Raw genomic sequence first — 21,547 nt, 5'->3', positions numbered from 1 at the left:
CATTCTTTCCTAATGCCCCTGAAATAACTTCCTTTCCAATGTTACATTGGCTGTTAAAGTCTATCAATACATTCAGTTAACAATAAACTAATCTTTCTGTTGTTAATACCCTTGAGAGAGTTGTGGTGAGTTGTTCCATCTTCACACTAGGTTGAGAATGGAGCAGTCTGGTTGCTTTCCTTCTGACATCTCGCTTACACGCTCCAGGAGATGGATTGTCTGCTGTAGGAGGAAGAGGTAGAATTGGGAAGGAGAACTGGAAAGAGGGGCACCAAGTAAGAAGCTTTAGTCAGCTGGCAGATTTGTGAGCGCAGCTGAGGCAGGGAAAGGGTGTGCAGGAGGAAAAAGAGCAATGGAGGCAGGCGGACTCCAGAGATACACTTCCCATGTTGACAGTGTAAACAAAGTTGACCCTGGTTTGGGGAGGGGAGGTGTATGCTCTCTCCCAGAGGCCTGAAAGGAAGGGCATGATGGTAGGTGAGAATTTTATAAGAACCATCAGTTATTGCAATTGCTAATGTAGCTTTTCCTCTTCAAGTGTCCCTGGGAATCAGATCGTGTGGCAGAAGCTGGCTTTAATGTCACAGTCATCCATTGTTAACCCCTCATTCCAGGAATACCTTCAGTTGTTTCCCCAACATGATCTCTGATTAGTCCATGTCTGTGACATGCTAGCTCTCAGACATGCATGGCCGCAGCTAGCTAATGAAATGGCCTCAATGTATTAAAACTGATTATGTCCACTTGTACTTGGAAGCCACCTGAGCATACATGGTAATGATGGCAACATGCTAATTAAGCCATTGCTGATGATCCAATTAGGCAGAGTTAGAGATTATATAGTTAACTCTGATTATGACATCAATCTGGTTCAATTTTATAGACCTCTGTTTAGAATGAGGTGGTCTATGACTAGAATAAAATAGTATAATATGTAGTTTACTGTGCCTTGCCATTGTGGAAGCCAAGGACTACTGATAATCTTAAAAATTACCATTTCAGTTTGATTTTTCTTTTCAAGGTCCAATTATATAGACAGCTTATTACCAAATTCTTTTTGTTCTGATCCCTTTCATTGAGACTGCTTTACAGTTCATTAGCTTCTTGACTAGAAGGTAGAAATAAGACGGGGAAACTCACCTCTGTCTGCCTCACCGCAGATCTGGTCAGCTATTTTATGAGGAAGATACTAAAACTGTTGGCTAAACCAGACCTTTGTGTTCCCCATGGATGGCATTTTCCTTTGATTTCCCTGACCCCCAATCTGGAAAGAGCTGAACTGAATACTTCTTGAAAGTGTAAAAAGTAAAGTCAGCAGCATCCTGCTTTATATGACATTGACTTTGTCACATGTAAGGAAAAACACTGATGAACCCAACAGGTTAGTGAAGCTTTTTAAAACTACACATGGTTTATACAGTGATTACACTCATCCAAACTATTTTTATGTAACTGCAAATGCTGTAACACAGATCCTGAATTTTCCTAGAGCATATTATTTTTAAGGGCTATGAAAATGCACAGTTTATCTGAATTGATGAATATATGGTGAGAGCTTGACTATTTTCATATTACATAGGAAGACATCACTGAGAGATTGCACTATGGCATGGAAATCTTCAAACATCTCTTAAGTGGGGAGAAGGAAATCACATTATTTTACTGGTAGACGTTTCATTAGGAGGTTTAGACTAGAGGCAGAATTTTCTGTGCCTCTCGTGTTGAAGCATGGATTGGGGGATGGGGGTGATGAGAAAGAGGGATGACGGGATAAAGAAAAAGCAAGAGAAAAGGCAAGAAGGGTGCTGTAGCCTCTGCTAATTTTATGGTTTTTCTAAGGCATTCCTAGTCATTGCAATATGATAAATTCCTCGGTGCATTCTTTACTTTCTTGTCCTGATACAAGAGGACACTAGCTTAAAGCAGGACATACCTTATCCCCTTGGAAAAAGAAATAACAAATAATTAAGACCATGGCTCACAGGGATCCAAGTTTATTGGCAATAAAAGGCAGCTGTGCTGACAACTCTAACCAATTAATCTGCCAAAAGTGAGCATGTCACTGTGTTAGAAAACAGGACTGGAAACATCTAGGGATCTATATAAAGCATGGTCTTCAAGGACATGGGCAGCAACATGGAACCACTCACCAGCACATGAAGTAGACTTCTACATTCTGTGCCCAGAAAAACTCCGTACCACCTGGAGCACTCCTCAGGCCTGACCTGGCCTCCCCCAGAGGCTCTGACTCCCTAGAAAATGCCAACAGGAACAGAACAATATGAGGGATATTAACTATTTTGAGCACTTTGGGCACTTTCAGGTATGTTATTTCACTGAATCTTCCCAATAACACTAGTAGGGAAGTATAGATATCTTAGTTTCCACAGATGGGGAAGCAGAGGCACAGAGCTTTCAGATTCAGGTCTCCTCGGTTCCCACATCCATTTTTTTTGCCATAACAACACACATTTCTATATGAAGCATCAAGAAATACTTGCTCAAGACCTGGCTGTCATGAATTGATGGTGTGACTTTGGGCAAGTCACTTAACTTCTTGGGACCTCACCTTTGTATCTGAAAAACTAAACACTCTTACCACAACATCCAACAATTGTGCTCCATAGTATTGATCCAAAGGAGATGAAAGTTTATGTCCACACAAAGATCTGTACACAGATGTTCATAGCCGCTTTATTCATAATTGCCAAAACTTGAAAGTAACCGATATATCCTTCAATAGCTAATAAACTGTAATACATCCAGACAGTGGAATATTATTCAGCCATCAAGCCATAAAAAGACATGGAGGAACCTTAAATGCATATTACTAAATAAAAGAAGCCAATCAGAAAAGGCTACACAGTGATTTTGACTCTATTACATTCTGGAAAAGGCAAAACTATGGAGACAGTAAAAAGATCAGTGGTTGCCAGAGGTTACGAGGGGAGCAGAGGGATGATCAGTCAAAGCACAGAGGATTTTTAGGTCTTTGAAACCACTCCATGTGATACAAAAATGGTGGACATATATCACCCATTTGTCCAAACCCATAGAACATACAGCACCAAGAATGAACTGTAATGGGAACTGGGACTGTGGGTGATTATGATACATCAATGTAGGTTCATCAGTTGTAAGAATTGTACCACTTTGGCGGGGGGGGGGGAGGGGGGGGTTTTTGATAACAGGGAGGCTATGCTTACGTGGGAGCAGGAAACATATGGGAAGTCTCTTTCCCTCAGTTTTGCTGTGCACCTAAAAACTTCTCTAAAAAAATTTGTCTTAAGTTTTTGTAGAATAAGAGGATAGAAACTCTAAGGTCTCTATCGAAGTCTTCTCCAGCTTTAGTGAGCATAGGAATCACCTAAGGATCTGGTTAAAATGCGGACTCTGGGTCAGTAGGTCTGGGAGAGGCTCCCAGGTGCTGCTGCAGGTGCCAACAGCATTCTGAAAACCTAGGTCTTACCGCAGCATTATTTCGGGGAGTCTAGCATGGCGGCTTCCATTGCTTAGCCTTCCAGTCATCACTACACACCAGCACTTGATGAAGTGCCTGGCATGGTTGGTACTCAATCATGTTAGATACACTGAATCTAGTTAGTATCCCCCCCCCCCAAAAAAAAAAAAGTGGCTCAAAGGGACACAGTGGGAGGGAAGGCCTTCAGTTCCCTGAAGGAATGGGCCCTCTCCCACACCCACCGCAGGTTCCCTGGTCATCTCCACTTCCCCGCTGGTGGCTTATTCACCCTAACGCTACCCCCAGCTCACTCTGACGGACAACCCAAAATGAGACCAGCCTGAAAGGACTTCTGGTAAATACCTTTAGGAAGCATGTTCCTCTTCCAAATGTTTTATTTGTTTTCCAGATTAAATCACATCCTCCCCACGTACATACATTATGACATATAATGCTTCTTCCTCCGCTCCAGCAGCCCTCTTTGCTCCAGTAACCCAGAGCCGACCGCGGGGGCATTTTATTAGCTGACTGTGGTAACTTCGTGCGTATTTCCTTGTGCTGGGGAAGTTACTGCTCTGAGGAATGGCTGCGGAGGCCAGAGGCCCAGTTTTCATGATCTCTATGGGGAAACATATTCATAAGCTCAAGACAAAAAAAGATGGCCTGGGTTCAAAATTTCTTTTAATTCCTGTATTTTTTTAATTCCATTTTAAACCACTTGTTTAGAATTGGACCTAATTAGAATGTTTTAGAAATTAGGGATTACTGTGTTGAACCTATAAAGGAGTGGATGCTTTTTTTTTTTTTTAGCCTGGTCTTTCTTATAATGCCCGTAGGACAGCACTGTATTTTTGTACAACTGTCCAGGGACAAAGGCAGCCCCAGATGTGTAACCTAGACAAACAGATTACCGTTCACTTCATCTGGAAATATAGGGATAATTAACTCGGACAACCATGTACACAGCAGGGTGACCTGGGGTGAGGTCTGGTCTCCCCCGGAGTGTCTGCCTTCTTAACCCGGCAGAGCGCATCCTACAGAGCTGCCCCGGCCAGGCCACATGGGGCAGCTGCCTCTTACAGCTGTGTTCCGAACTGTCCGCATGAACTGCGTGGCACAGTGGAAAGAACGTTTGAAGGTTTCAGTCTTCATGGGTTTATTCCTGTGTCCTAGCCCATTCGAGTTTCTCTACTTGGTACGGTTTATAATGGATTTGTTCTCCTGAGACCTAAACAAAGTTTTTTTTCTTCGTTGTGCAAAATTGGCCATTTAATCCATTAGCCCCTGGAATCAAAGACACCTGGGATCATAGTTAGACCAGACCTGAAAGGTCATCCCGCCTGACCCCCATGCGTCCGATGTCTGGTCTTCCTTTAAACGCTTTCTGCCCAACGGGGCCCCAGGCCAGGCTGTGCTCCCTGGCATCCAGCTCTGGGCTGTGAGTCCCCTCCAGGCCTCCTGGTCTTTGAGTTCTTCTTATAAGAAAGTTCTTCCTGGGATTGAGCAGAAATCTGTTTCTCTCTAGTTCCCACCCTTTGATGTCACATGATAGAGCGTTGGGTTCTTTAAGGAACTGTTTATACTCCTGGAGTACAAACTCCATATCCTTCGCCAGGGCCCTTATATCGGAGGGCAGACGCGTCACTCTCCTGGTCGCTGTGCTTCAAACAGGCTCCTGCGTCTCTGCAGCCTTCCTCAGGCCTGGGGTCCAGAGCTTGTGCGGTCCTCCAGGGTGGCACAGGGCCGGCCCTCTGGAGCAGTCCTTCCCAACCTTGGCGGCACATTGGCATTGCCTGGATGATTCTGATTTCATTGGCCTGGGGTGAAGTCTGGTCATCAAGGTTTTTAAACCTTCTGGGGTGTATCCAATGAGGCCGAGGCGGAGAACCACTGTTCTTCACCAGTCAGAGGCGTGATGGCTGCACGGGCTCAGTGCGGGGAAGGAGTGAGAGGAGGGGGAGAAGGCACAACCTGTTGTTGAATGGGTAGGTCTCTCCGTAAGCTGGAACTCATCCTTGTTTCTTGGCTTTTATGTTTTAATCTTGAATTTTTTTACATCGATATAAAACGAGTAGCATCGTAATTTAAGGTTTACCACTGAGCCAGCTGAGCTCATGTTATGTTTCATGTTTTATCATATTTCTGGCAGATACTTTATTTTGCTCTCTGGGATGTTATGATGAGGCTTTCAGGGAGTTGGGATGTGGGAGGATACACGTCTCTCTCCTGAGATACTACTTCCCTCCCTAACCCCATCACACTACATATTACACATGGAGTTATAGAACAAACCAAATTTGCTACTCAAACTCTTACGTCTTTTTCCCTCCTACTACTAACAGGCCACTACTCCAAACATATACAGGGGTGGGCAACAGTAGGTCTACAGTTGTTCGTATGGAAAATAATACAACAATTAAATAATAATACAAGAATAGACTCTGTGTATTGCATATTCACAACTATAACCCTACTTTTGCTCCCTCCTGTCCTTTGCTCAATACTTTTTTTTAACTCATCTTTAATACTGATAAAGGCTGGCTGGGAGAAGGACTGGTTAGCTATGCTGCAGTAATGAGCTTCCCAATCGACTCCAGAATCAGCTGGGAATTACCACAAGTTCACAGGCAATACTAGAAAACTACAGTTCCCATGTGGGCACTGTCTTATAAAACATATGCCTCCGGGCACCCCCAAAAAGGAATTGCACTTAAAAGGAGAGAAAAAGGAGGAACTCTTATACATTGGACCAATACGTGCCACATTCACTGTATTCATTGTAAATGCACAATCTTATTTATACAATAATCTATGATATGGGTGTGATTATGCCCAAATTACAGGTGAGAAAACTGGTGTTCAGAGGGACTAAGCACCAATAAGTCGGTGTCAGGATGGACATGTGGATCCTTCTTTTTCTACCACTCCATACTGCTAAGGCAAGGGAGGCCCTTCACCCATTGGCATGTCATCAGATTGGGTTCCCTCCCAGCTCCAGCCTTCCACAGTGTTTCTGGGTCCTGTTTCTGCCCGCCGCGCATTGGCTAAGTAGGAGCGCCTTCTCCATTTGGATGAGATGCAGCACACTTAGATTTCCTTCCTTTGAGCAATTTACTGTATTAAGTAGTAAGTCAGACCATATACTTGTGAAACTAATCGATCCTAATTTCTACATTCTGTGCACAAAAAGTAGAAGGAAAAGGGGATTTTCTTTTCCTCCAGTGTGTCTGAATGGTTTGTGTACGCAGTCTCCCTAACTTGGAACAGGAAAGGTGATTTGTAAGGCGGATATTTGATCATTTAAGGATATACTTTGCCCTAGAAAGAGTTTATCTCCTGGCCATCTGCAATGCCCATTTAACCCACAGTGTGCCTGCCCTGTGGAAATGAACACACTGTCCCGGCTCTGTTGTGAATGTGTTATAGGGTGTAGCAGTGAAGTTCTGATTCCTACAAGGCTCCTGTCTTCGCCATGGTGGCAGGAGCTGTTTTCAGATCTCTAGAAGACCACAGACCTGTGATGCCTGGTTAACCTGCCCAGATGAGTTCTTGACATTTGGAAGTCCGGCACTTATTTTCCTGATGGAAGGGAGGTGAACTGTTGTAATGGGACACACACTACACCAAACTTCAGAACTGCACATTTGAGATTTAGATACTACCCCTTTCTCCTCCTGTCAGTTTTGCGCCAGACTTATTGCGAGCAAAGCTACGTCTCAATACAGCGGACCATTTCAACAATTCCCTCCTACATCAATAGCCTCTTCTGCACACGCTGTGAAGTGCGAGGGGCCCTTCCTGCACGTCCCTGGCTTGCTCGGAGGCGGGTTTCGCTGCCGTTGCCGTTTATGAAAGTCTCGGCACCTCTGGCATGCTGTGGCTCTTTGGGAATTTAAATGGAATTTGATTTCATTTACAATGGAATTCACGTGGATGGAAACGACGTGTGACTTCTCATATACAACCACGAGGCAGGGGGGGACCAGGTGTGAAACTGCACAAGACCCTGCACCTTTCTCCCTCTGCTCTCACTCACTTTGATCTACTCTCCTCTCTCATGCAAACATATTGGGTCGGCAACTAAGTAATTGCGGATTTTTTTAAAGAAAATCAAAGACAATTTTTTCATGGAACTAAATAACTTTATTCTGTAATGTATTGCCCATTTTGATCAATGACCTTTTTCCATCTTTCAGGCAGCATCATAATCCCACGTTCAAAAAACTTCTGTTTTTTATTAGCAAAAAACTGAATCAGGTACGATTTGACATCATCATCATTATTGAAATTTTTACCATTCAAGGAGTTTTGTAAAGATCGAAACAAAAAGTAATCAGATGGTGCAAGGTCAGGACTATATGGTGGATGTGGCAAAACATCCCAACCAAGCTCCATTAATTTTTGCCGAGTGACCAAAGATGTGTGTGGCCTTGCATTGTCATGATGGAATACAACACCTTTTCGATTTGTCAATTCGGGCCGCTTTTCTTCAACTGCATTGTTTAATTTCGTTAGTTGTTCAATGTAGACATCAGAATTGATAGTTCGGTTGGGTGGTAAGAGTTCAAAGTAGACAATTCCTTTGTAATCCCACCAAACTGATAACAAAACCTTCTTTTGATGAATATCAGCTTTTGATGTTGTTTGAGTTGGTTCACCTGGCCTGCTCCACGATCTTTTCCGCTTGATATTGTTGTAAACAACCCATTTTTCATCGCCAGTTATCAGTCGTTTTAAAAATGGATCATTTTCATTACGTTTCTTTAGCAAATCGCAGCTGCTAATGAGTTGCGTTAACTGTGATTCTTTCAGTTCGTGAGGAACCCATGTATCGAGTTTTTGAACATAGCCAAGTTGTTTTAAGTGATTTTCAATGCATGTATGTGATACATGAAGCTTCTCTGCAATCTCACGTGTTGTACTGTGACAGTCCGAATTGATTATTGCTTTGATTAGGGCGTCATCAACTTCAACTGGACTACCAGAGCGTTTTTCATCTTGGAGTGAAAAATCACCAGAACGAAATTTGGCAAACCAATTTTGACACTGCCGTTCTTTTAAGGCTTCGTCACCATAAACAGCACATAACTTTTTATGAGCTTGCGATGCGTTTTTCCCTTTGCGGAAATAAAAAAGCAAAATATGACAAAATGTTCCTTTTGATTTTCCATTTTTCAACGAACGCCAAACGAAAACTACAAAACAGATCAAAAAACTTTTTTTACTGATTAACAGCTGAATAGCCAACTATCAAATAACAAAATGTGTTTTACATTTGTACTACGTCTGCAAACCTAAAAATTCAACTGAAGCCATATATGTGTGAAACCCGCAATTACTTAGCTGCCGACCCAATATATATATTCTATTTGAGTTGAAAGCTGCTCAACATTCATTTCCAAGTTTCCAACTTGATTTCTCATATACTGCTCACTTCATTCCATCACATCCATCCCGACCTTGGGGCCCTGGCCAGAAACTTGGCAGCAGGGTCCATACCAGAATCCACAACCCTAGAGATGCAGGAAGGGTGTGTGTGTGTGTGTGTATGTGTGTGTGTGTGTACTTAAATGTGTATACATGTAGAATTCAAATGAACGTTAACCTGAATAGTCCGAATACGTTTGGGGTACTTCCTGTGCTCTAGGTGCTGATGACAAAAAGATGAAAAGATACAGTTCTGGTGTCTGTTATGGAAGATGATTCATGTAAGGCACATATGTCAAACACAAGGCCCACGGGCCAAATCCAGCCCGCCAGGCCTTGCAATGTGGCCCGCACCGCGCTGTCATCACTGCACTCCGCTGTCAGTTTATGACATTGTCAGTTTATGACTGTTCAGTAAACCATTCGGCCCGCGATTTAGGCTGGATTTTAGATTTTGGCCCCTTCTCTGATTGAGTTCGACACCCCTAATGTAAGGGGATGGCATTCAAGTGCAGAAGGAGAAGGAACCCCTTAGAAATCAGGCTCCACAGAGGAGCTGGAGTTTGGAGAGGGTTTATGGAAGAGGAGTAAAATCTGGGCAGGCGGGCAGGCAGGCAGGCGGGCAGACAGGCAGGCTGGGGAAGGCACTGCGGGCAGCGGGAAAAGCACGCACACACGGGGGAAATGCCCCGGAGGACACAGCACGCCGGCGTCTGAGCTGAGGGGAAGGGTGAGGTGAGGGGCCCGTCCTAGAGGCTTCAGTGAGAAACGGTGGGGCTTCTGTTTTGTACTCTTGGCAGCGACTGACAGATTTCAGGCTCGGGAACGGACACGGCCAGACACGCTGGGCAGGGAAGCTGAGTCACACGTGCTAAAAAAAAAAAAAAAAAAAAAAAAATCCAAATCAGAGGGAAGTAGAATTCTTTCTTCATCGTTGGAAAAGAGAGAAATAACACTCTTACCTCCGCTTTGAGTAGAAATCTTTGCTTTTTCCTCCAGACATGCAGCTCCATCTTCTCCTTTGTGGTTCCTGTGCTGGAGCTTTCTCAATCTGGGCGTGCAAGCAAAGCCGGCAGATGGCCCCCGTCCTGTCCCGGGCCCGTCACAGGCCTGCTTGCCTGTCGGGGTTGATGGATGAACGCCTCCCTCGTACGTCTGACCTTTGCATTGCCACCTTCCAGCCGTGTGGCTCGAGACTCTGGGTCGGGCCATCCTGCAGGGAGGTTCGTGGGCCCCCTCCGGAGCAGCCCGCCTCTCTTAAATCACTTGTCAGAGGCACTGAGAGGCTGCCACTTAGTGGAACATTAGAAACAGTGTTAGTGTTTTGAACTTTGACCCGAACAAGTTGCGATCGCTCTGAAGCTGAGTCTTTCTCTTCGGCCCTTAGTTCCTTTCATTTCTCCCCTTTTCCCTCCCTGTTCCCTCTGTTTCCTTCACGCTTCCAACACGTTTAGGTCGCGTGGGCCTGGTCGGAGCAAGCGAGCGTTTCTGCTATGTCTTCTAACGAAGATCCGGTGTTGTGATGAAAAGGCCGAACAGTCCATCCAGCTCTACTAGCAGTTTCCCGAACAGGGTGACCCCCGGCTTGGGGAGTTCCCACCATGCCCCACTCAGGCGTCACCCAAAGGCATTCTGGGTTCTTCCTGGTGGCTTCCAGGTAAAGGTCTCTGGGGCACTGGTGGAAAGAAAGAGCAAGAGGAAGTAGAGCCACCCAGAATGAAAGGGACCGCAGAGGAGAGCGGGCATGGGGGAGAGGGGAGAAAGAAAGGCAAGAATCGAGAGGGTGGCCATCTAAGAGGGAAGAGGAAAAGGAAAATCTGTGGGGAAGAAGCCCACAGTGTCAGAAGAGTCCTGAAAGAGCAAGACGAAGTACGGTTCTCTTTGGGACTCAAAGAATTTCCTCACCAAGGGCGATGGCGACTGCTCCCGGGCAGGAGCGAGTTGTACAGCCTAGGCCCGTGGTCAGCAAACCGCGGCTGGCGAGCCCCATGCGGCTCTTTGGCCCCTAGAGTGTGGCTCTTCCACAAAACACCACAGCCTGGGCGAGTCTGTTTTGAAGAAGTAGCATTAGAAGAAGTTTAAGTTTAAAAAACATGGCTCCCAAAAGGAATTTCAGTCGTCGTACTGTTGCTATTTGCTCTGTTGACTAATAAGTTTGCCGACCACTGAGTCCTAGGCCATCGTTGCAAAGGCCTCCGTGGTAAGTTCCTGGAGGGCAGGACCCGGTGCCGCTGGCCTTGTTCTTTCTCCCCGGCGCCCTTCAGGACCGCGGCTGGCCATCGGGCTGCGGGACGGGTGACAAGGGGCTCTGGGGTTTTGGTTCACGAAACTGTAATACACTTGGGGGTTTTACATCGCTTTGCAGGAATGAAAGCGTGTGCTCCAAGCCCTGGCACTTGTCCCTGCAGCTACTCTCCCCAAACAGTGGAGCAACTTAAAATAGCCACTCTACTTTTACAACAGTTTTGTTTTTAATTCAGAACGGGGCGTGCAGTCCGTCTCCTGGTGTCCCATCAGCCCTGCGTGGCCAGGCTGCCACGGAGCAGGGTGCCCTCCGGGAGAAGCGCCAGGCAGTGAAAGCTCTGTGTCAGCAGTGGAAAGTGTGTTGGATGTTCCGCCCACAGTAATGGCTGTGGTGTTCTTAAGCGTTCCTGCCGGGATTCAGGCAGGGCTGACGCTCAGCTGTGGAGCTCCGTGGGATAGCCATTCTGATTGACCCGTGCTCGCGCCGGAGCATGTATTAAATATTTAGAACGTCAGCCCTGGATCTGGGGTTTGGGCTGAAGTTGTGTACGCCATCCTATATTCTCTTTTTTGGCTCAGCTGGCATTTGGGATATGGGGTGTTTTCTCAGCTAAATGAAGCCACAGCCCTCTCAGCAGGGAAGGAGGACAGGCCCCACCCATCCACTTCACCCACTTTTTCCCAACCCTATTCCAAACCAGGCTCAAGCACAGGAGTGGGGGCTCACACAGGCCCAGCTTGGGGTGCCCCCTTGACTCCATGCTCCCCCACCCCACCCCCACCCCGGATTGCTCACTGGCTTTCCTGGCTTTCTTTGGAAGGCAAGTGCTCCAAGTTCAGTCTCTAACTAGACACAGGGCTAAAGGCTTCTGAAACAAAAAGTGGCCCAGGGTTCCCTCCACTGCAGAATGGGTCCAAGAGCCCGGCCCAGCACACACCTCCCAGATGCCCGGGGAAGCGCACTTCCTTTGTGCAACAAGCCTGTGCTGTCTGCGCGTCTCAGACTTGGGTGCTGAGGATCAGGCTTTGCTGGAGGAGGGAGGAGGGGGCTTTCCTGCCGAGGGAGAACCTGCAGAGCACAGGTTCGCCCGTTACTGGGATACCGTAGCATGCCTTGTTGGTCCTGCTAGGCCATCCGAGCTTGCCGGGGGTCTGGCCTCACTCATCTGGGCTCTTTATGAGTTTGGGCCACCAGCCCGACGGATGGGCATCAGACCCCTTGGGCTCTCACGTGCCGAGTGCATCGTGTGCCGGTTGCTCGCCTGCCATCTGGAAGCCATCAGCACCGAAATGGTTTCAAGCACTTGCTGTGCACTCGGTGTTGCAAGAGGCCAGCCCAGCCCAGCCCGGCCCCGGGAGCCAGGAGCCTTTCGCTTCCTGTCGGATTTCCAGTTTAAAACCCAGCGAATCCCAGGCTCCCCCTGCGTCCCCTCCTCTCCCTCCCCTTCCCTGGCCTTTCGGACCCCGAGAGCAATGACACTTGCGGGGAGATCCTGGCACCTCGCCTGGCTTCATTTCTTGTCCATTTTATAGGTTTGAAGGGAAGGGGTTGTAAATAAGTCACTTTAAAAAAAAAAGAAAAAGCCCCCAGAAATGGAGCTGCATTTTACATTCCCTGCTGCGTGCCTTTTGGAAAAGAGAATGTCTCAGAGAGCCCTCAGAGGAAATCGGGACTCACACCTCAAGCCCAGCACTTTTCAGCAGGTGTGCCGCGAGAATTTCTAAAACATGCAATACCTGCCTACGTATAGCTTGGGCCTCTTTCCCCTTACATTGTTAAAACACACACACACACACACGCACACACACACACACACACACACACACAAAAAAAAAAAAAAAACGACAACACAATAAGCCATCAGTGTGTACAAATCAAAACTATAACTTTTTTGTGTGTGTGTTTTGTTGTTGTTGTTAGGTCAGCAAACAAGGTATTTCTTGCTGTGCCTCAGAATTTTAGTCATGCGTTTAAGTGTGCCATGAACTGAAGGTTGGAAATGGCTACATCTAGAGTCATGATACCTACACCGTAGTAGTTGCTGCCTGTGGTACCTGGTAATGTGCTCGGAGCAGTACTGGCCTTACTCCAGTCCTGACAGCAGTCCTGCAGGCAAGGACGCGGCGTCTGGGGGCGTTAGGCAGCTGAGGGAGGAAGCACTGGATTCTCACGGGGTTCTTCCCAACCCCCAAGCCCACCCTCCCTCTGCCCCACAAGCTGGTGGCCCAGGCTAGGCCCGGGTACGGTGGAGGCCCCAGGAGGACGGAGGCGCAAAAGAGGAGCCCACATCTGCAGTTCCCGCTGGACAGCCCAGGCGTGGGTTTTTCTCAGGGAAGCAAAGGGATCTTTTGAAGGGAAACTCACGCAGTCTATCAGCTGCTTGCCAACTCAACTGCGGTACAACCTGCCAAAAACAGCCAAACCTTGTTTTGGGTATGAAAGCAGCTGTTATAATAAACTCCTTTGCTCTACCTCTTTTTCCTGTTATGGTGGAATGGCTGTTTAAAATAAATGTCACCAATACACGAATTTTCTGGGGTCATGAAAACATTTTTTTTTTTTAATTGGCAGGCTCTATCACATTTTTTGGTGAAGTTAGGAAGTAAACAGAATGCCACATGCCATTTCAGATTCGTACAGTAGAAAGGTCTCTGGGTTCTGGAGGCTTTATTCCTTACCCCCTCCTCCTTGGGCCAGGCCTTCTTGGGCTTTGAGAGTGTTCCAGAATGACTGGATCTCTGCCTCTTCTGCCCCAGGACTTCCTAACAGAGCAGGGCAACTGCTTGCACAGCATATAGAGTCAGATCTGGGTTTGAATCCTGGTTCTCCCAACCATTCACGTGGTAAGCTTCAGTAAGTTACTCTAAGCCTCAGTCTCCTCATCTGTAAAATTGATATAACTTCTCATTAGGTTTGTCATGAAGTTTAAAACAAAAAAAATAGCAAATATTTACATAATTTTTAAGATATGCCATGTGCTGTGAGGTGTTTTGCATGTATTAACTCTCAACATACAAAGTACTTGCATGTAGTACCTCTCCTTGTGAGGAAGGTACTATATCCTGTCTAGCCCCTGGGGGGATACAGTAATGAGTGCAACTGATAAAAAATATCTGCCTGCTTGAAACTTACATTCTTTTTTTTTTTAATTATTAATGATTATGGTCTCACATAATTGTCTTTATTCCCCCATTCCCATCCCAAACCCCTCCCTAGATATGCCCCCCTTACCCCCGTTGTCCATGGCCACTGGCTAGGCCCATATGTATGCACACAAGTCCTTTGGTTGATCTCTTCCCCCTACCCCCATCCTCCCTTACTTTCCCTCTGAGGCTTGAGAGTCTGATCGCTGGTTCTCTTTTTCTGGGTCTGTTTGTGTTTTTCATTATTTCCTCTAGATGTGTGAGATCATGTGATCCAAGAAATACCCTTGTAAGAACCTAAACTGCAACAAGCCATAATGGTTATGCTGAGAGGCAAATGAATCAGTCTGTAGTGAGTTCCTTTCTGGGCCAACAGTTCTTTTGAGTCCCAATTTCAATGCCAGATAGTTCCTTATGTGTACATGCCAGCCATGAAGCTTACTTACTGAGAGAGGCTGAAAGATAAGTAAAATATTAAATGCTGACAAATGCTTTGGAAAAAAATAAGAAAGGGGGGAAGGATAGTGGGAGGGAGGTGTTACATTTTTTTTCAAAGGAATCATCAGGGAGAGCCTCTTGGACAAGGCGGCATCTGAGTAAAGACCCTGGGGAAAGTGAGGGGTCTGTGAGAGTATCTACAGAAGAGAGACCTAGAGAGGAAACGGCAAGTGCAAAGGTCCTAAGGCCGGGTGTCCGCTGTGGTCAAGATGCAGCGACGAGGTTGGTGTGGCTGGCGTAGAAGGAGAAAAGGGAAGAGTGGATGAGGTCAGGGCTGGGGGGCTCTTTGTCTCTGTGAGATGAGAAGCTACCAGGAGAGCTTCGAGCAGAGGAGGGACATGATCAAGATGGAGCCAGACGTGTAGGAAGGACACTCTGATCTGCTCGCTACAGCTGCTGTTCCCGCTATTGGTTCCCACAAGGACAGTTGCCAACTTTTTGAGACTGTTTAAGTAGGACATTTCTTAACGGGACATCTGGGCTTTCGCTGTCAACATCGTACTTGTTGATTTTAACAACAGATGAACTTTTCCCCCAGCTTCCCCTGCCTCTGCATGCCGCCTCCTCCCTTCTGGGTGAGCCTGAATTCCGCTGCCTCTCTCAATTGGGTTGTGTTGATGATGCCACTTAACTCGCGGCATCGATGACTGTGGTCTACCCTCACGGCTCATAGTGTGTTGTTGTGTGAAATTAATTACTGGGACCAGGGACTAACACCGTGGTCGGCAAACTGCGGCCTGCGCGAGCCACATGCGGCTCTTTGGCCCCTTGAGTGTGGCTCTTCCACAAAATACCACGGCCTGGGTGAGTCTGTTTTGAAGAAGTGGCGTTAGAAGAAGTTTAAGTTTAAAAAAATGTGGCTCTCAAAATAAATTTCAGTCGTTGTACTGTTGCTGTTTGGCTCCGTTGACTAGTGAGTTTGCCGACCGCTGGGCTAACAGTTAAATATTGCGTGGTCCAAGCAACCAAGAGAACCCATGGGGAGGAAGAGTGGGGGATGGGATGTTTGTCCATGGCATTGCCCCTCAGTGAGACAACCAGAGAACTGACTAGCACCTACAAATTCCTTTGGCAAAGGGCATCTTTATACTTCCTGTGAGAGGCCAGGCATCGCGAGTTCTATGAGTGGTTTCTGGGACCCATGGGTCTCCCAAGGTCGTGTCCAAATGTATGTCTGTGTACATTTTTTTTGGAGAGAGGTCAAAGCTTTGATGTTGCTTGTTTTTTTTTTTTAATGGCTTCATCACAACTGCAGGCCACATTTGGATAACCTGTGTGCAAGCATGTGGAAATCTGCACGTTTCAAAAAAGGAATTAAAGGGACCTTTTACTTTCCTACTATTAAGAATTTGTATTATTTATTTCTGACAAATATTACTTATGGTGTGCCCAAGATAGAAATACAAATCACGGTCTTTTGGGTTGTGTAGGATGTTTTTGTGAGTACATCAAGGTGCGCTATCACTCCAGGTCTGTTTTGCCTCCTTGCTCAGTATCTCAATCACCAAGAATTCACCCGCTGTATTAGATCATTTGTTCTCATATGCTCCTCATTGCCTTTGAAACACCTCCAATTCTAGCAACGCTTCACAGACCTGCACATGAGCCAAGTGGTTTAAAATAACCTAGGCTGTAGGTATTTGGCCACCCATCTCCTCCCCACTCCCAATCCGGTTGGATCCTTCATGGATCAGGCTCCGCATGTAAGACGGGGTCCAAGCTCAGAAGGGGGAAGAAAAGAACTTAACGGGGAAGTGTAGTGACCTCTCAGCAGTACTGTGATAGAAACACATGTCCCTTAAAGCCAAGCTGGCACATACTGGCATCCTCTGGTCCTGGAGGCAGGGCGGGCACCCAGTGCATCTGTTGGCTGATGTTCCCCTGCCCACGTCCCCTGAAGCACACCAGGTGGCACTCGGTGGGGGCGCTGCTTCCCCGGGCACAAAAGCTCTACTGCAGAAGTCACTTCCACCCAGCTCAGAGAAACCCTCGGGGGTTCTTAGCTGGGACTTAGAGAAGTCAACAGAAGGATTTGTCGAGAATGACTGATCCCACGCCCTGGAATGCAAACCCTGCACAGTTTATGGTACATAATTATATACAATAAACTATAAAGGACATACGGTGGGTTTTGATATCAGGTTCCAGTTCCTCCTCACTAAGGATCTGGTGAAAACCCTTCATCAGTGCGGCTGAGGAAATGGTTCTGGTCTTGTCTGAATCCGTTGCCATATGTCCACGCTGCCCTTTCCCCCGCTGTCCAGTCTCCCTGGAGATGTCGGCCTCTCAGGACAGAGTCAGAAGCATCGACATGCCCCTTATGGATCCCTGTGTCACTGTCAGAAACATGACACCAGCTTACATTTGATAAGGAGCTAAGATCTGCAACATTATTATGAAACAAAATTCTGTTCATTGGTTCTTCAGATGCATAGGAAATTGTGTTTGTCATCAAGGTGGATATTTTACAAGAGAAAAGTGTCCACGCTATTGATTCAGCCTGTGTTCCTGTCCGACCACCACTGCCAACACTTCAGTTTTGCTCCCTGGTCGTAGGAGAGCCATCGTCTGCATTCCTCTCTAACTTGAATCTACTGTTAAAAATAAATTGAGGCATATTAAGAATTATGAGTTTGTTTTGAACAAAAATCTATCCCAATCTGGCAGCAGCAAACCGGAAGTGGGTAGGAACACCCCACCAACAGGAGCCCAGGGAAAGACCTCCGTAGAGAAAGGGGGGGAGCAGAGAAAGGAATGATTGATTGGCTGTTTCTAATGGGTTGTCCTTAAGTTTCGATTTCATAACTTCGAAGCATTTACTTACGGGCTTAGGTTTTGGGTTGCTTATGTAGGCCTCCAAGGCCTTAGCGCCACCTGAGTCGAATGGCCTCCTTGTTTAATTAATTTAACTATACCACTCTCCCAGAGGGATCCATTCTCTTTTTCCACAGAGCAGTAAACTCTTGTTTCCTTTAAAGATGGGAGGAGGTTTAACGTCTTTTGCCAAAGCCTTTTCCTTCTGGAAGATGAGACTAAAGAATGGATCCCCTATTCATGAGGCATTCATACACTTCCTGTGTCACAACATCCCATGTCCCCGTGGTAGAAAATAGTTAGAGGTATAGCATACTCTTCATATATATTATTGAATTCAAAGAGGAAGGAAATAGAAGCATCAAAGATGCGAATCATTGATCGCCTGCCTCCTGCACACCCCACAGTGGGGATCGAGACTGAAACTCGGGCATGTGCCTGTCTAGGAATGGAACCCTGACCTCTTGGTTCATAGGTCCGTGCTCAACCACTGAGCTACATGGGCTGGGCTTACCTGCCCAACACTGTGGGAATGTCAGTAAATAGCACTCTCTGGTGCACCCTACAAAATGACATTAGTGGGAAGCTATTTTGCACCTCCTTCTGCACCAATGTAAGGGTTTGAATAGTCTGTGGCTCAGAGACTTATGAATCCTGGCACTTGATAGAAATGAGACAGTGCAGTAAAAATAAAGAGTCAGTTTGGTATCTTCAATATATTACCTATTTTTGTTTCATGAGGGCAGGTGGATGGAAGGGAGTTGAGATTGGGAAAGAACTCTGAAATACATCGACCAAAGAAAAGTTATTTCATGGTTCGGACAAAGTTCCCTCCCCCACCCCCACCCTTACCAGGTGGCTGGGTGTCTGACAGAGGGGTGGAGCCGTAGTGGCCTTAGGTGTCTGAGTAATTTTATGTGCCCTTTGTGCTCCAATTTGCTTTCCCTTTACTCTCTCAAACCTGCTCTTTAACACTAACAGAAACAATCCCCATCACAGGGAGCAAAGCACAGGCACTCCTCGAACCTTCCAGCTTGTTAGCACACAAATGACTCAATGGTAAGACCCTTCCTTTTTTTTTTTTTTTAATATATTTTATTGATTTTGTACAGAGAGGAAGGGAGAGAGAGATAGAGAGTTAGAAACATGGATGAAAGAGAGTCATCCATCAGCTGCCTCTTGCACACCCCCCACTGGGGATGTGCCCGCAACCAAGGTACATGCCCTTGACCGGAATCGAACCCGGGACCCTTCAGTCCCCAAGCCGATGCTCTATCCACTGAGCCAAACTGGTTTCGGCGACCTTTCCTTATAGTCTGTGCATGAGGCCTATTGTCTATTTTCTTTTCCCTGTTGCCACAGCTCTCCCCTTCCTCCTATTCTTTCTGGATAATCACAAATCTTTGCTCTTTTCCTCAAAAACTTTTTTTATTATTTCTATTCCCTGCCCCGTGGTCCCTTCCATCCTACCCTGGCCTGCACAGCAGACGCCTTTGAATGAAGGAGCCCTCCCTGAGCCCCAGGGCCCACCCAGAGCCCTCCTTTTCCAGCTCCACTCACGTAAACATTTCTTCCCGATGATTTGTGCCCAGTCGTGATGTCTGTCTGGGAAGTAAGCAGGAGTGGAACCAGAAGGCTCTTCCCGCCAAGCTCAAAGCCAAGAAGAGCCACTTGTAGGCAATAGTCCTATAGATAGCATTTAGTAAGTCTATAGTCGCATGGTCATTTGGGGCTGGGCATACTCTAATAAATTAGTGCTTCTAATTTTATAAGCACTGTCATAACCACAGTTGTAAGTGGGATTTTTCCTTTTACTGTAGTGTATGTTCCTTTGCTTTACTGGGTGTTGTTTATTAGGTGTTGTTTCCCCTAAGTGCTGTATAAAGTGACAGATTGTTCCAGGGCAACAGTAGGTTGTATTTACAGGTGGTTGGTTGTCTTTACTAGCGTTGCTGCTGTAACACAACTGCTTTCTGGCAGGAAGAAGGATTGCACAGTAACGAGCTATAAAGTCCAGAGCTCATTTTATTCCTCATTTAAGAACGGGCGTTTTGTGAATCACTGAATCCTCCTTTTTCAGTTCCTCTTCGGTGCAAACATAACAGGAGGAGGGTGAGGAAACAGCTCTGCTGGTCTGTCACCAGTAGGACCTGGGCTTCCAGTGGCTTTCCCGGAAGGAGGATGGGGAAGTTGCACTGTCCCAGGAAAGAAGAGCCCTCCTCCCGCCCATTCTAGAAGGGGTGTTTGTCCTCGGTCTGCAGAGCCAACCAAGGTCTGCTGGCATCCCACTGGGTAGTGAGTGGCCGGCCAGTCAAGACAATGACTTCTTACCTGGGAGAGACCACAGGATATTTTAAAGACTAATAAGCAATGAACTCACAGTTTATTCTAAATTATATACACTGTACTAGGAATTAATGTAAACAAATACACATCAAAAATCAGATGTAAAATAATGAGTGACTGCCATCAGGTTGATTGTGATACTAATTCTAAATTCCACCCACACGAGGGCAGTAGAAAACCCTGAGCTAGGTGTGGATTCGACAGCACTGTTAAGGACTTGTCCTAAGCCTTTTCTTTCAGCCTCTTTAACCAGTTTATAACCCTAATTAGGAGGTGTTTGGCCATTTGGGGAAATACAATTTTTCTGAGCACGAAGTACAATTCGGTGGTTTTCCCCAAAGAATTTCATTTCTGGTGAAGTTGTGTATATGGAGATTCTGCATCTCTGATATCCGTTGGATAACAGGCCAGAGCTGATGCAGCAGTTCTGTGCTACGAAAGGTGAAGTTCAAAAGGCATTCTGCCTCCACGAGTGGCAGTTCAGCTGGTGTGTTTCCAACGCGCTGAGTCTGTCTCTGGGTCTGATTGTGGCTGTCACAGACATTTGTGCATCTCCTAAACATACAGAGGTTTCTTGCTCCTTTGGACTCTTGGATTTTTTTCTGCCTAGCAGGTTGGGTTTTAATTCCTGCATGATTTTAGGAGGCAAAGAGAATGTCTTCCAGACTGAGGGGTGTCATTTGCTATCCCTTCCTCTGCAGGGGTCTTCAAACTACGGCCCACGGGCCACATGCAGCCCCCAGGGGAGTCTGATCCTGCCCGCCAGGTTTTTTGGGCAGTGAGCGCAGCCAAGGTGTTACAGTAGGAATTAGTAGTTCATATAGTCCGGCCCTCCAGCTCTCTGAGGGACCGTGATCTGGCCCCCACTTTAAAAAGTTTGAGGACCCCTGCTAGTATGGTGATTCCTCCATCTGAAGCCAAATGTGTCCTTCACGACTTCCTGTCCTTAGCCCAATTTACCTGTGTCCCGTCTATAACCTTTGCCATGGTACCGGTCAGGTGGGTGGCAGACCAGGCCAGTCCTTGTGTAAATTGCCTCCACATGAGAAGGAAATTCACTTTCCAGGTGGTTGGCCAGAGTTTAGTCAAACCTGTACCCATGTTATGAAGTTAATAGACAGATGTGAATTAAACCCTAAATATTGTCAGCTTCCCGGGGAGGCTAAGATTACCTCATCCCACAGAGACTATGAATTTGAAATCTATTAAGCCTCCGTGAAACTTGGGAATTCACACAAATATCACTAATAAGAAGACATACGAGATCTCTCTAATCTGGATAAGGAAGAGAAGGAGCAAAGGTCTGTCTAGTTTCCACCACGTCCAGCGATCCTGAACTTCTCAAGTGATTCCTCCATCTGACAGAGCAGTTGTTTGATTTGTTTAAATGGTCTCGGTTCTGTTGGGCCAGAGTGGTAAAGCCACTGAACATGGGCTGTGAGGACATCTAAACAGTTGGCTCTCACCAGTCAGTGTACGCTGGCTCCAGCACACCCTGAGGAATCGTGGCAAGTTGGGGATTTGATTTTTGACTTAGAAATCTTTTTCTTTTTTAAAAGATCTCTACTGTCTGAAGAAAGTCACTGTGCATGTGTGTATACAAATGTGTGCACT

General features: G+C 46.4%; 1 protein-coding gene and 1 long non-coding RNA gene across 2 annotated transcripts in view; one reads left to right on the top strand and one right to left on the bottom strand.

The window, feature by feature from the left end:
- COLEC12 (collectin subfamily member 12) overlaps positions 1-21,547 on the top strand; it is a 161,889-nt gene that overhangs the window by 98,725 nt on the left and 41,617 nt on the right. The gene's annotated exons all lie outside the window — the stretch shown is intronic.
- Positions 11,027-21,547, bottom strand: part of LOC311624643 — an 80,211-nt gene continuing 69,690 nt past the window's right edge. The window contains exons 5-6 of the long non-coding RNA XR_014795365.1: positions 16,143-17,364; positions 11,027-14,001 (exon numbers count right to left, since the gene is read on the bottom strand). This is a non-coding gene — a long non-coding RNA (uncharacterized lncRNA). The remainder of the gene's footprint in view (positions 14,002-16,142; positions 17,365-21,547) is intronic.

Source organism: Pipistrellus hanaki, assembly GCF_964339955.1.
Source record: "Pipistrellus hanaki genome assembly, chromosome: 6".
Taxonomy (NCBI): domain Eukaryota; kingdom Metazoa; phylum Chordata; class Mammalia; order Chiroptera; family Vespertilionidae; genus Pipistrellus; species Pipistrellus hanaki.
Note: the sequence above shows the minus strand (reverse complement) of the source record. Positions and strands in the feature narration are given on the sequence as shown.